The sequence below is a fragment of the Heterodontus francisci genome, chromosome 5 (genome assembly GCF_036365525.1).
Source record: "Heterodontus francisci isolate sHetFra1 chromosome 5, sHetFra1.hap1, whole genome shotgun sequence".
In the NCBI taxonomy this organism is placed as follows: Eukaryota; Metazoa; Chordata; class Chondrichthyes; order Heterodontiformes; family Heterodontidae; genus Heterodontus; species Heterodontus francisci.
In genome coordinates, this window is record NC_090375.1 from 115,461,418 (window position 1) to 115,477,568 (window position 16,151).

General features: G+C 45.1%; 1 protein-coding gene across 5 annotated transcripts in view; it reads right to left on the minus strand.

Moving 5' to 3' along the window:
• Positions 1-4,986, minus strand: part of ppp1r42 (protein phosphatase 1, regulatory subunit 42) — a 231,429-nt gene extending 226,443 nt beyond the window's left edge. For 4 of the 5 annotated variants that reach the window (XM_068030917.1, XM_068030915.1, XM_068030913.1 and 1 more), the window contains exon 1: positions 4,887-4,986. The gene's annotated coding sequence lies outside the window, so the exon portion shown is untranslated. Of the gene's footprint in view, positions 1-4,775; positions 4,813-4,886 lie in introns of all 5 variants that reach the window. The other variant, XM_068030914.1, reaches the window with a different exon arrangement.
• Between the last annotated feature and the right edge of the window lie 11,165 nt (positions 4,987-16,151).

Genomic DNA, 16,151 nt, shown 5'->3' on the forward strand with positions numbered 1-16,151 from the left:
CAGATAATTGAGAGTCCCAAGACATAGATTTGGGCCTATGAACCTTTCTGTCCAAAGTTGAGTTACTGATCTCATCGTAGTGAAGTGTCAACTATTTGTCCAATGGGAAAAGCAACAGGAATGGAGAGTGATCTCTTACTGCTTTTATGTAACTCTCAGTTACTTGGGTGCAATTGTTGCAAAGGGGAAAATAGGGGGAAAATAACTTGAAAATGCAAGTTATATATGCATTTTTAAAGAAACATTTGAAATGGTGTAGCACTCATGCGGGAGTGTCCGTTGATTTAATGGCAAGATTCCTGCCTCAGAGTCAGAAGGTTATGGTTTGAGCCCCGCTTCAGGTAGCACAGGCAGCTGTCCAGCCTTACAAACACATAGTTGACATCGATTGGATTTTTATGATGCTCCCTCCCACTGCATTGAGTTAGTGCCCCAGTCATGCTGACGGGGTTTCTTTTTTTGCATACACGATCCAGGTGATGATCTGCTGGATGTAAAAGCAATTGAACAAATGGGGAGCCTCGCAAGAGAAGAAGCACACGTACAATCTGGTTAAGGACATTTCTCAGATATCACATAAAATCACAAATAGTTTACAAAAGCAAAATACTGCAGGTACTGGAAAATAGAAATAAAGACAGAAAATGCTGGAAACGCTCAGTAGGCCTGTGTTACGACCAGATGAGAAAGGGGTCTACGGCTTCCCTCTCAGCCTTTTCCTGGTTTGGCTGTAACAGGGTTTAATTTTTAAAACACCGTGTTCCCTCTCAGTGAGTCCTTGCTCACTGCTCTCTAATTGTAATGGCAAAGAAATCAACCAGACAGGTTTTCTCAGCTTTAAACAAGAAAGGTGTAAGTTTATTAACCTTAAAACTCTAATTCAGTTAAAACTACTAAAAATGTGACACAACCACGCTAACATGCATATGCGATAAACACACACGCAAATAGAGACTGAGGAGAAGAAAGAAGGGGAAAGGTTTGAAGTAATAGCTAGAGTTCAGTTACTGTCTTTGGGTTTGATGTAACGTCTTTGATTGAAGTTAAGTCTTGCAGTTCTCATTCAGGCCCAGTACACACTTTCAAACTGTTTCTACTGGTCTTCTATCTTAAGGCTTAAGTTACTTCCGTGGGTCCTTGGAACTTTGCTTGAGAGAGAGAGAGAGACAGGGAGAGACCTTCCTTCTCTGTTGTCTTCAAATTGCAGTCTCTTCCCAAAAACTGTTGTGTGAGCACAGTTCAATTAACTCCAGGTTGCCCATCAAGTTAGTCATGTGACTAGCTCCTTATTTGAAACAGTCTCTCCTGCGAGAATTTGTGGATTCCTTCAAGCTGAGCAGACTATCTCAGTTGGGGGGTGGGGGGGGGGGGGGGGAAGGGGAGTGGGGGTGGAACGCTGACTCTTACATAGTCAATGTCTCTTGATCATCTCTATTGACAAACCCAACTGGCTATTTCAATCAGGGAGGCACTCCCATTGTCTTCTTCAGGCAACTGTCTTAGATTTTTTTTTTAAATTTAGAGATACAGCACTGAAACAGGCCCTTCGGTCCACCGAGTCTGTGCCGACTATCAACCACCCATTCATACTAATCCTACACTAATTCCATATTCCTACCACATCCCCACCTGTCCCTATATTTCCCTACCACCTACCTATACTAGTGGCAATTTATAATGGCAAATTTACCTATCAACCTGCAAGTCTTTGGCATGTGGGAGGAAACCGGATCACCCGGAGGAAACCCACGCAGACACAGGGAGAACTTGCAAACTCCACACAGGCAGTGCCCAGAATTGAACCCAGGTCGCTGGAGCTATGAGGCTGCGGTGCTAACCACTGCGCCGTCTTTTCGAATGCAAGTGTGCAGCTATGTTTCCAGCCACTGTCCTTTAGAATGTAAATGTGCAGCCATGTTTTCAGTCACTGTTGTAGCCTTTTTAAACAAGTTATTTCAAGTCCAGTAACAGTTCAAAAATAATGTTCCATATGATGAAATTAATATCTCATTTTTGGCAGGTGTGGTTTCCGTCACACCTGGCAGCATCTGTGGAGAAACACTGTTAATATTTCAGGTCAGTGACCTTTCATCAGAACCAGGAAAAGTTAAGATTTTTAAAAATTCATTTGTGGGACGTGGGCGTCACTGGCTCGGCCTGCATTTATGGTCTGTCCCTAATTGCCCTTGAGAAGGTGGTGGTGAGCTGCCTTCTTGAACCACTGCAATCCTTGGGATGTGGGTACACCAACAGTGCTGTTAGGAAGGGAGTTCCAGGATTTTGACCCAGCAACAGTGAAGGAACGGCGATATAGTTCCAAGTCAGGATGGTGTGTGACTTGGAGGGGAACTTGCAGGTGGTGGTGTTCCTATGCATCTTTGTACTTCTAGGTTGTAGAAGTCACGGGTTTGGAAATTTGCTGTTGAAGGAGCCTTGGTGAGTTGCTGCAGTGCATCTTGGTTTTGAGTAAGTGAAACGGGGGAGGCTGGGATGAAAAACCAAAGGGAAGGTCTGTGATAAGGTGGAGGGCAGGAGAGATTAAACGTCACAAGGTTTCATGGTACAAAGCCAAAGGGAGTGATAATGGGACAAGTAAAGAAACAAAAGAAGTGTCTAGAGGAGGTGTGGATGGCAGAATAGCAGCCATCCAAATGCAAAATAAAGGAATTAAGAAAGAAGCAAGAGAGAAAAAAAAAACAGCAAAAAAAAAAGAAAATGGGGCCAGAGGTTATGCTTCAAAATTGTTCAACTCAATGTTGAGTCCAGGGGCAGTAAAATGCACAGTTGAAAGAGGAGGTCCTGTTCCTTGAGCTTGATTCAAACACTGTAGCAGGCCAAGGACAGAAAGGTCAGAGTTTAAGTAAGGTAGAGAATTGAAGTGAAAGGCGACAAGAAGCTCAGGGTTATGCTTGCGGACTGAATGGAGGTTTTCCTCAAAGTGGTCACCTAGTTAGCATTGGATCTCCCCAGTGTAGAGGAGACCACATCGTGAGCAGCGAATACAGTATACTAAATTGAAAGAAATACAAGTAAATCACTGTTTAACTTGGAAGGAGTGTTTGGAGCCTTGGACAGTGAGAAGGGAGGTGGTAAAAGGGCAGATGTTGCATCTCTTGCACTTGTGTGGAAAGGTATCACAGGAAAAGGAGGGGATGTTGAGGATCTCTTGCACTTGTGTGGAAAGGTATCACAGGAAAAGGAGGGGATGTTGAGGATGACTGAGGGGTGGACCAGGGTATCCCAGAGGGAATGGTCCCTTCGGATTGCTGAAAGGAAGAAGAGGAAAAGTTATGTTTGGTAGTGGCATCATGCTGGTGGTGGCTGAAATGGCAGAGGATAATCCTTTGACTGCAGAGGCTGGTGGAGTGAACAGAGGCCCCATCCACCACCACCACCTGGCTGAACATGTTCTCACGTTGAACAACAACCCCTTCAACTCCACTAACACTGATTATTGGTCAATAGCCTATCTCCAGAAATGGAGACAGAGAAGTCAAGAAAGGGAAAGGAAGAGATGGGGCTGGACCATATGAAGGTAAGAGAAGGGTGGAAATTGGAAGCGAAGTCAATAAAATTTTCCAGTTCAGGGCGAGAGCAGGAAGCAACACCAATACAATCATCAGTGTACTAGAAAAAGAGGGGAGATAGTTAGTTTCTCTCTTATTGGAGATCATCATTGCCTGGCACTTGTGTGGCGCAAATGTTACTTGCCACTTATCAGCCCAAACCTAAATGTCCAGCGCTTACTACATACGGACAAGGACTGCTTCAGTATCTGAGGAGTTGCAAATGATATTGAACATCGTACAATCATCAGTGAACACCCCCACTTCTGACCTTATGATGGAGGGAAAGTCATTGATGTTGCAGCTGAAGATGGTTGGGCCTCGGACACTACCCTGAGGAACATCTGCAGCAATGTCCTGAGGCTGAGATGATTGGCGTTCAACAACCACTACCATCTTCCCCTATGTTAGCTATGACTCCAACCAGTGGAGATTTTTCCCCTTGATTTCCATTGACTTCAGTTTGGCTCGGGCTCCCTGATGCCACACCCGATCAAATGCTGCTTTGATATCTCGGGCAATCTTGAGTTCAGCTCTTTTGTCACTGTTTGGACCAAGGCTGTAGCAGTCAGGAGCAGAGTGGCCCTGCCGGAACCCAAACTGAGCATTGGCTCTTTAAGTAGCATCCAGACACATCTTTTGTTTCTTTATTTGTCCCTTTATCACTTCCTTTGGCGTTGTACTATGAAACCTTTTGTCATTTAATTTCTCCTGCTCTCCACCCTGTCACAGACCTTCCGTCTTGTTGTTCTTCTCAGCCTCTTTCACCTTCTCAAAACCTTTACATTTTCACTTTTCCCAATATTGATGAAAGGTTAATTCTGTTTTTCTCTTCCCTGATGCTGCCAGACCTGCTAAATTTTTCCAGCATTTTCTATTTTTATCTCTTAATTAGTTTGTCGCCCAAGTTAATTTGGATAGCAATTGGAGAGAAAACTGGGGCAGAGTAAATGAGGAAGGAGGTGATATCAGGTCAATACACACAGCTGCTGGTGCGAAGCTGCTTGAGGCGGCTTCACAAGAGTTTGCCTGAAGGCAACTTTAATTCCCGCACAATTAGCACAATGCGAAGCCGAAACCGAATACATTCACTCAAACTGGCCTGTAATGTTCACCAGCTAGACTAACACCGGGAAGTCAAGAAACCACCAGTTGTGTTACATACAGGAGCCCAGCCACTTCCACCGGACGCTGTAGCTGCTGACTAACCAGTTTAGTGGAACAATCCAAAAGGCCTCGACCCGCACTGAAAACAAATTAAAACATCTGAATAAACGACTGAACATTCACTGTAACAAAAGATGAAATAATAAATGTTACCTTGCTTTTGTTAACAATGCCGTTACTACGCTGTTCGTCGCCAGTCCTTGTCCCGGTGGCGGCTCCTGAACCTGTGGTGACCGTTTCGAACGTTGCCCAGTTTGAAAGCTCGCGGCCGACGCTGCAGTGGTTACTATGGAGACGGTGTCACCATTTTGTTTTCAGTTGAAGCGCCAGGTCCCGAAAAATAGAGGGATTCCCTCTTTCCATTCCGTACTTTAACAACGCGTGAGAGCTGCAAACAGATCAGAAAGTGAATAGAAGGGCCAGTAGGGAGGAAGTTTCAATAGGACCTGGGAAAGACATCATTCTAAGAATAACATTTATGATAATCACAAATTAATAGATTTCACTCACCTCACCAATCCTTCCCGATCTGCTTACCTCACTCACCATTGATCGAGGACTCTGCAGGTGAATCATCAACAACAACAAATGTATTCTTATTCTTTCTTTTGGGCCTCCTTATCTCGAGAGACAATGGATACGCGCCTGGAGGTGGTCAGTGGTTTGTGAAGCAGCGCCTGGAGTGGCTATAAAGGCCAATTCTGGAGTGACAGGCTCTTCCACAGGTGCTGCAGAGAAATTTGTTTGTTGGGGCTGTTGCACAGTTGGCTCTCCCCTTGCGCCTCTGTCTTTTTTCCTGCCAACTACTAAGTCTCTTCGACTCGCCACAATTTAGCCCTGTCTTTATGGCTGCCCGCCAGCTCTGGCGAATGCTGGCAACTGACTCCCACGACTTGTGATCAATGTCACACGATTTCATGTCGCGTTTGCAGACGTCTTTATAACGGAGACATGGACGGCCGGTGGGTCTGATACCAGTGGCGAGCTCGCTGTACAATGTGTCTTTGGGGATCCTGCCATCTTCCATGCGGCTCACATGGCCAAGCCATCTCAAGCGCCGCTGACTCAGTAGTGTGTATAAGCTGGGGGTGTTGGCCGCTTCAAGGACTTCTGTGTTGGAGATATAGTCCTGCCACCTGATGCCAAGTATTCTCCGAAGGCAGCGAAGATGGAATGAATTGAGACGTCGCTCTTGGCTGGCATACGTTGTCCAGGCCTTATACATTCTTATACATAGTACATAAAAAGGTCGAACTGCGAATCACAGAAGGTAATTAGACAACAATAGATTACAAGCCAAAATATACAGTGGGGTTTCCCAGGAGTACGTACTCGAACTGCTGCTTTTCTTGATATATATTAATGACCTAGACTTGGATGCACAGGGCACAGTCTCAAAATTTGAAGATGACACAAAACTTGGAAGTATTTTGAACTATGAGGAGGATAGTGATAGACTTGAAGAGGACATAGACAAGCTGGTGGGGTGGGTGGACATGTAGCCGATGAAATTTAATGCAGGGAGATGTGAAGTGATACATTTTGCTTGCAGACTGAGCTTCCGGTTGCTTGCCATTTCAACACTCCCCCCTGCTCTCATGCTCGCATCTCTGTCCTGGGATTGCTGCAGTGTTCCAGTGAACATCAACGCAAGCTCGAGGAACAGCATCTCATTTACTGATTAGGCACACTACAGCCTGCCGGACTGAACACTGAGTTCAATAATTTCAGAGCATGACGGGCCCCCCATTTTACTTTTATTTTCAGTTTTTTTTTTCTTTTTCCTTTTTTGTGTGTTTATTTTATTTCATCTTAGTTTGTTCAGTTTGCTTACCCACTTTTTTTTATGTTTGTACTTGCAGCTGTTCAACCTTAACACCCTATCTGTGCTAATGCTTTGTCTTTCAACACACTATTAACATATTGTTTGCCTTTGCTCCATGACCTTCTGGTCAGCTATTCTGTGACCATGTCCTATTTACACCTTCTCCTTTGTTATCTCTTGCCCCACCCCCGCTTTACTTTCTTATAACCTTTTACATTTCTAATATTTGCTAGTTCAGAAGAAGGGTCACTGACCTAAAACGTTAACTCTGCTTCTCTCTCCACAGAGGCTGCCAGACCTGCTGAGTATTTCCAGCATTTCTTGTTTTTATTTCAGATTTCCAGCATCCGCAGTATTTTGCTTTTATTAGAGGATCCTGGACGTTATAAATAGAGGCTTAGAGTACAAAAGCAAGTTTAAGTTATAATGAACCTTTAAAAAACGTTAGGTCAGCCTCAACTGGAGTATTGTGTCCAATTCTAAGCACCACACTCTCGGAAGGATGTGAATACTTTAGACAGGGTACAGAAAAGATTTACAAGAATGGTTCCAGGGATGAGACACTTCAGTTAGATTGAAAAAGCCAAGGTTATTCTCCTTAGAGAAAAGAAGATTGAGAGGAGATTTGATAGAGGTGTTCAAGATCATGAGGGGTCTACACAGAGCAGAAAGGGAGAAACTGTTCCCATTGGTAGAAGGGTCAAGATCCAGAGGGCACTGATTTAAGGTGAATGACAAAAGAACCAAAGGTGACATGAGGAACAGCTTTTTTATGAAAAGTGTGGATAGGACCTGAAATGCACTGCCGGAGAGTGTGGTGGAGACAGACTCAATTGTGGCTTTCAAAAGGAAATTGGATATGTACCTGAAGAGAAAAAATTTGCAGGGTTACAGGGAAAGTGCAGGGGAGTGAGACTAGCTGAGTTTCTCTTGCACAGAGCTAGTATGGACACAACAAGCCTAATGGCCTCCTGTGTTGTAACCATTCTATGATTCTATTAAGGCAATATTAGGACAGATGACTATATGCTTGGTCAAAGAAATGGGTTTTAAGGAGGGTCATAGAGGAGAAAATAAGTTGAAGAAGCAAGGGTTTGGGGAGCGAATTTGAAACCATTCATTCCTATTTCGTGACATTTTTATGTCATTGCCATAGAGGGATTGCAACGAAGATTTGCCATACTTGTTCCCGGGATGGCGGGACTGTCCTATAAAGAGAGATTGGGGAAACAGGGCCTGTATTCTCTAGAGTTTCGAAGAATGAGAGATGATCTCATTGAAACCTACAAAATACTTAAAGGGATAGACAGGGTAGATGCAGCTAAAATGTTACCTGGTTGTGAGTCTAGAACCAGGGGACACCATTTCAAAATAAGGGGGAAGCCACTTAGGACAGAGATGAGGAGAAATTTCTTTACTCAGAGGGTTGTGAATCTTTGGAATTCTCTATCGCAGAGGGCTGTGGAAGCTCAGTCATTGAGTATGTTTAAAGCAGAGATTTTATGTTATATTTTTAGACTGAGGAATTAGTTTCATTCGTAGTCACTTTAAGCGCTTTGTATTTTAAGTATCATCTGATGTAAAAGTTACATTATTAACGTTGTGAAGTTTACAGTTAACTTTTCACAACATCCAAGTATGCACATAACACCATCCTGCCTTGTCCCAATTCTCTCTTCAGGTTTGGTCTTGGCAAAAGAGAAATTTGGCAAATCATGTTGCTGAACAAGATTAATAAATCTGTAGATAAAAGAATAAATGAAGAACAGCCTTGGCAAAGAAATTGGTTATTGTGAAACATTCAAATTTTCATACTCCACAATATCACAGAGGAAGTTATGAACAAGATGCTAACTTCACAATTACTTCAACAATTTTGAAAAAGGTCTATAATTGAATAGATTTACAATCTGGAAAATTTTAAGTTATTACTATTTTTCTGAGAAATACATAAATTATCATGAAGAAGCTCTGTGTGTTAAATTGGAGGACAGAATAAGAGTGTTCAAAATAAAAACAAGTCCTCAGCATGGATGTGATTCATGACCTTGTTATTTCAAATAATAATAGACCTGTTATGGCGCATGAGCAAAGAGGTGGAAAGTGAACTCACAATGGAGGGGAGAGAAAACATCAGGAGATTTAGACTTTCCGAATCATGTCACAACACAGAAGCTAGAATGCCACGATTGCCCAGATGTCTCCTGGAATGGGACATGGATCTCCCGGGTGTTGCTTTTAGCAGCTTCCCAGGAGATCTTCAAACTTTAAATTTCCCGCCACAGCCCCCACTGTTCCACATAATCCACACCCCTCTGCTATTGCAGGTTACCTGTTCAGCCACAGTGCAATTCTTCTTTGGTATTTCCTGTCCAATTCCTTCCACGTTGCCACCTCTCTCTCTCTCTGCAGTCAAAAACTATGTAGAAGGTGTAGAAGGCTGTCTCCAAAATCATAAAGTGCATATCTGACACAGAGAAAAAGGTTACAGAACAACACTACATTTCTATAGCACTTTTAACATAGAAAAACATTCTACATCGCTTCACGGGGGCATTATTTATCAAAATTTGATACTGCGTCATTTCAGTAGATATTGGGATAGGAGGGAATTAGGTTTTGAGGATTATCTTGTAGTAAGAGAGTTACAGAGGCGGAGAGGCTTAGGGAGTTAATTTCAAAGCCCAGGGCCCAGGCAGTCAAAGATTCCAATGATGGAGCAATTACAATAGGGGATGCGCAACAGACCAGAATTGAAGAGATCGCTGAAGGTAGTAGACTGGGAGGCAATGTAAGTCAGCTATCACTGGGGTAATGGGTGAACAGGACTTGGTGCGAGTTAGGATATAGGCAGCAGAGTTTGAATGAACTCGAGTTTATGGAGGGTGGAAGATGGGAAGCCATCCAGGGAGAGCATTGGAACAGTCTAAAGGTAGCAAAGACATCGATGAGGATTTCAGTAGCAGATAAGCTGATGCGGGGGCAGAGTTGTGCAATGTTAACGAGGTGGAAGTAGGCAATGGCACAGATATGTGGTCCCAAACTCATCTCGGAGTAAAATACAATGCCTAGGTTGGTGTGCTTCTGCTTTGGAGAATTTCCAGGCTGAGGGATGGAGTCAGTGGCTAGGGAAAGTGAGTTTGTGGCAGGAACAGAAGGCATTGACTTTAAACTTCCCAACATTTTGTTGAAGGAAATTGCTGCTCATCCAATACTGAATGTCAGACAAGTAGCATGACAGATCACAGAAAGTAGAGGGGTCAAGAGTGGTAGTGGTGAGGTAGAGCTGGGTGTTGTCAGCATACATGTGGAATCTTATGTTTTCAGATGATGTTGCCAAGAGGCAGCATGTAGGTTCAAATCTCATCACGGCAGCTGGTGGAATTTAAATTCAACTAATACATCTGGAATTGAAAGCTAGTCTCAGTAATGGTGACCATGAAACCATTGTCGATTGTCATAAAAAAACATCTGGTTTACTAACGACCTTTAGGGAAGGACATCTGCCATCCTTACCTGGTCTGGACTATATGTAACTCCAGACCCACAGCAATGTGGTTGACTCTTAACTGCCCTCTGAAATGGCCTAGACATGACAAATGCTGGCCTTGCCAGTGACGCCCAAATCCCACAAAAGAATAAATAAGAAAAAGGTAATGGTGCAGGATGGAGAAGAGAAACCATTGCAGATGATTCTTTTGCTATGAATGGATAGATAAAAATGGAACTAGGATAGGCAATCCCACCCAATTGGAATCGACCAATTTTAAAAGACTGGTACATTTGCTGTCAACAAAATGCAGAACAAATCACTCCTGCACTGAAATCCACATCCATATCTACTAGAACTGAAACGTGGAAATGAGACAGCTTCACGCACATGGATATGAGCTATACATAAAACAAACTAAGACAAAGACACGCCCCAGACTCTATGTCTCCCGCTACCTTTCACCACAATAGAGTGTGAACAGCTGTCATTTCAAAATGGGACCATCAAAAGCTATTGTACCAGCCCATCAAGAACTGAAACCTAAAGTTACATGGGCAAAAAGTAACACTTATGAGTTCACCTTTAAAGGTATAAAAACAAGAAATGCTGGAACCACTCAGCAGGTCTGGCAGCATCTGTGGAAAGAGAAGCAGAGTTAACGTTTTGGGTCAGTGACCCTTCTTCGGAACTGCTTCTCTTTCCACAGATGCTGCCAGACCTGCTGAGTGGTTCCAGCATTTCTTGTTTTTATTTCAGATTTCCAGTATCTGCAGTATTTTGCTTTTATTTCACTGTCGGAAGACCTTACACAAATCAACGATTCTCGGAAGACCGCCATCATTAACAACGAGCTCAGTAGACTCAATGTGGACATTGCAGCACTTCAGGAGACTCGCCTCCCCGCGAGTGGCTCTCTAGCAGAGCAAGACTACACCTTCTTCTGGCAGGGCAGGGATCCTGAAGAACCAAGACAGCATGGAGTGGGCTTCGCCATCAGAAACTCCTTGCTCAGCATGATAGAGCCTCCCTCAAATGGCTCGGAACGCATACTGTCCATCCGACTGCTCACCACCTCTGGTCCAGTACACCTACTCAGCATCTATGCTCCAACACTCTGTTCCGCACCTGAAGCTAAAGACCAGTTCTATGAACAACTCCATAACATCATTAGCAGCATCCCCAACACCGAACACCGATTCCTGCTGGGGGACTTTAATGCCAGGGTTGGGGCCGACCATGACTCATGGCCCTCCTGCCTGGGGCGCTATGGCGTTGGAAGGATGAATGAGAACGGGCAGAGACTGCTTGAGTTGTGTACCTATCATAACCTCTGCATCACCAACTCGTTCTTTCACACTAAACCCTGTCACCAGGTTTCATGGAGGCACCCAAGATCACGTCGTTGGCACCAGCTAGACCTCATTGTCACAAGGCGAGCCGCCTTAAACAGTGTTCAAATCACACGCAGCTTCCACAGTGCGGACTGCGACACCGACCACTCCCTGGTGTGCAGCAAGGTTAGACTCAGACCAAAGAAGTTGCATCATTCCAAGCAGAAGGGCCACCCGCGCATCAACACGAGCAGAATTTCTCACCCACAGCTGTTACAAAAATTTCTAAATTCACTTGTAACAGCCCTTCAAAACACTCCCACAGGGGATGCTGAGACCAAGTGGGCCCACATCAGAGACGCCATCTATGAGTCAGCTTTGACCACCTACGGCAAAAGTGCGAAGAGAAATGCAGACTGGTTTCAATCTCATAATGAAGAGCTGGAACCTGTCATAGCCGCTAAGCGCATTGCACTTTTGAACTACAAGAAAGCCCCCAGCGATTTAACATCCGCAGCACTTAAAGCAGCCAGAAGTACTGCACAAAGAACAGCTAGGCGTTGCGCAAACGACTACTGGCAACACCTATGCAGCCATATTCAGCTGGCCTCAGACACCGGAAACATCAGAGGAATGTATGATGGCATGAAGAGAGCTCTTGGGCCAACCATCAAGAAGATCACCCCCCTCAAATCTAAATCGGGGGACATAATCACTGACCAACGCAAACAGATGGACCGCTGGGTTGAGCACTACCTAGAACTGTACTCCAGGGAGAATGCTGTCACTGAGACTGCCCTCAATGCAGCCCAGCCTCTACCAGTCATGGATGAGCTGGACATACAGCCAACCAAATCGGAACTCAGTGATGCCATTGATTCCCTAGCCAGCGGAAAAGCCCCTGGGAAGGACAACATTACCCCTGAAATAATCAAGAGTGCCAAGCCTGCTATACTCTCAGCACTACATGAACTGCTATGCCTGTGCTGGGACGAGGGAGCAGTACCCCAGGACATGCGCGATGCCAACATCATCACCCTCTATAAAAACAAAGGTGACCGCGGTGACTGCAACAACTACCGTGGAATCTCCCTGCTCAGCATAGTGGGGAAAGTCTTTGCTCGAGTCGCTCTGAACAGGCTCCAGAAGCTGGCCGAGCGCGTCTACCCTGAGGCACAGTGTGGCTTTCGTGCAGAGAGATCGACTATTGACATGCTGTTCTCCCTTCGTCAGATACAGGAGAAATGCCGTGAACAACAGATGCCCCTCTACATTGCTTTCATTGATCTCACCAAAGCCTTTGACCTCGTCAGCAGACGTGGTCTCTTCAGACTACTAGAAAAGATCGGATGTCCACCAAAGCTACTAAGTATCATCACCTCATTCCATGACAATATGAAAGGCACAATTCAACACGGTGGCTCCTCATCAGAGCCCTTTCCTATCCTGAGTGGTGTGAAACAGGGCTGTGTTCTCGCACCCACACTTTTTGGGATTTTCTTCTCCCTGCTGCTTTCACATGCGTTCAAATCCTCTGAAGAAGGAATTTTCCTCCACACAAGATCAGGGGGCAGGTTGTTCAACCTTGCCCGTCTAAGAGCGAAGTCCAAAGTACGGAAAGTCCTCATCAGAGAACTCCTCTTTGCTGACGATGCTGCTTTAACATCTCACACTGAAGAATGCCTGCAGAGTCTCATCGACAGGTTTGCGTCTGCCTGCAATGAATTTGGCCTAACCATCAGCCTCAAGAAAACGAACATCATGGGGCAGGATGTCAGAAATGCTCCATCCATCAATATTGGCGACCACGCTCTGGAAGTGGTTCAAGAGTTCACCTACCTAGGCTCAACTATCACCAGTAACCTGTCTCTAGATGCAGAAATCAACAAGCGCATGGGTAAGGCTTCCACTGCTATGTTCAGACTGGCCAAGAGAGTGTGGGAAAATGGCGCACTGACACGGAACACAAAAGTCCGAGTGTATCAGGCCTGTGTCCTCAGTACCTTGCTCTACGGCAGCGAGGCCTGGACAACGTATGCCAGCCAAGAGCGACGTCTCAATTCATTCCATCTTCGCTGCCTTCGGAGAATACTTGACATCAGGTGGCAGGACTATATCTCCAACACAGAAGTCCTTGAAGCGGCCAACATCCCCAGCTTATACACACTACTGAGTCAGCGGCGCTTGAGATGGCTTGGCCATGTGAGCCGCATGGAAGATGGCAGGATCCCCAAAGACACATTGTACAGCGAGCTCGCCACTGGTATCAGACCCACCGGCCGTCCATGTCTCCGTTATAAAGACGTCTGCAAACGCGACATGAAATCGTGTGACATTGATCACAAGTCGTGGGAGTCAGTTGCCAGCATTCGCCAGAGCTGGCGGGCAGCCATAAAGACAGGGCTAAATTGTGGCGAGTCGAAGAGACTTAGTAGTTGGCAGGAAAAAAGACAGAGGCGCAAGGGGAGAGCCAACTGTGCAACAGCCCCAACAAACAAATTTCTCTGCAGCACCTGTGGAAGAGCCTGTCACTCCAGAATTGGCCTTTATAGCCACTCCAGGCGCTGCTTCACAAACCACTGACCACCTCCAGGCGCGTATCCATTGTCTCTCGAGATAAGGAGGCCCAAAAGAAAAGGTAATTGTTTTGAAGAACAAAGAGGTCTTTCCAGTTCAGAACATTAGTCATCAACATCAGTCTGGGCTCCCCAGCCACACGATCAACATCGGAAGTCATCTTGAATTCCAGCACAAGGCTGAGAGTGAGAGAGATCAGTTCCAGCCAATACCATTGAATCCTGCTGAGATAAGTTGAAAGCCAACTGCAGCGGAGAAAAGAGAGTGCCTCTTGAACCACTCCTCCACCTGTGAAAACTGAACTAAGAATATCAGCACTGTCTTCAAACTGAAGTGAACCACCAGAAGTCTTTAGCAACCTAGCAAATACAAGACAACCAGCAAACAGGCCTGCAACTTTAAAACTCACCTTCCGAGAGGATCCCACAGGTTATTCCTGAAACAACAGACATTTACACCTTGAACTCTTAACACTTCTTATCTATTCCCTTCTATCTACTCTTATCTGTGCATGTGAGAGTGAATGCATGTGCGGGTGGTGTTGTGAAGATCTTGGGTGATGAATATTGTTCAACAAATATCTAATCTTCTGTTTTAAACCTACGAGAAAACCTGTCACTGTCTATTTATTTGGCAAACAAAACACAGGTGCTGAAAAGCTAGTAGTACAAAAACACTGTCTCTGATCAGTGTGAAGTGAAAAGTGGAACCTGCCAGGACGTCACCCACATGTCCATAACAACAGTATCAGTTTCCACTTGTACACTGACAATACCCAGCTGTGTCCCATCTCCACCTCTCTTGACCCCCCCCCCGCCCCCCCACCCCAAATATCTGTAAATTGTCAGACTGCTTCTCCGACATCCAATACTGGATGAGCAAAAATGTCCTCCAACTAAATATTGGGAAGACAGAAGACATTGTCTTTTGTACGTGTCACAAACTCCGTTGCTTGCCACGACTCCATTACTCTCCCTGCCATCTATCTGAAGCTGAACAGAGTGTTTATGACCTTGGTATTAGACTTGACCCGAGATGAGCTTCCTACCACACAGCCACAAAATTACTAAGACCGCCTATTTCCACTTCTGTAACATCATTTGACTCTGCCATTGCCTTAGAAACATAGAAAATAGGAGCAGAAGTAGGCCATTCGGCCCTTCGAGCCTGCTCCGCCATTCGTTATGATCATGGTTGATCATCCAACTCAGTAACCTGTTCCTGCTTTGCCCCCCATATCCTTTGATCCCTTTTGCCCCAAGAGCTATATCTAACTCCTTCTTGAAAACATACAATGTTTTGGCCTCAACTGCTTTCTGTGGTAGTGTATTCCACAGGCTCACCACGCTCTGGGTGACGTAACTTCTCCTCATCTCAGTCCTGCAAGGTTTACCCAGTATCCTTAGACTATGACCCCTGGTTCTGGACTCCCCCACCATCGGGAACATCCTTCCTACATCTACCCTGTCAAGTCCTATTAGAATTTTATAGGTTTCTATGAGATCCCCCCTTACTCTTCTGAACTCCAGCGAATATAATCCTAACCGACTCAATCTCTCCTCATACATCAGTCTTGCCATCCCAGGAATCAGTCTGGTAAACCTTCGCTGCACTCCCTCTATAGCAAGAACATCCTTCCTCAGATAAGGAGACCAAAATTGCACGCAATATTCCAGGTGTGGCCTCACCAAGGCCCTGTATAATTGCAGCAAGACATCCCTGCTCATGTACTCGAATCCCCTCGCTATGATGCCCAACATACCATTTGCCTTTTTTACCGCCTGTTGCACCTGCATGCTTTACCTTCAGCAACTGGTGTATGAGAACACCCAGGTCTCATTGCATATTCCCCTTTCTCAGTTTATAGCTGTTCAGATAATAATCTTCCTTCCTGTTTTTGCTGCCAAAGTGGATAACCTCACATTTATCCACATTATACTGCATCTGCCATGCATTAGCCCACTCACTTAACTTGTCCAAATCACCCTGAAGCGTCTCTGCATCCTCCTCACAACTCACCCTCCCACCCAGTTTTGTGTCATCTGCAAATTTGGAGATATTACATTTAGTTCCCTCACCTAAATCATTAATATATATTGTGAATCGCTGGGGCCCTAGCACCGATCCCTGCGGTACCCCACTGATCACTGCCATTCGGAAAAAGACTCGTTTATTCCTAGTCTTTGTTTCCT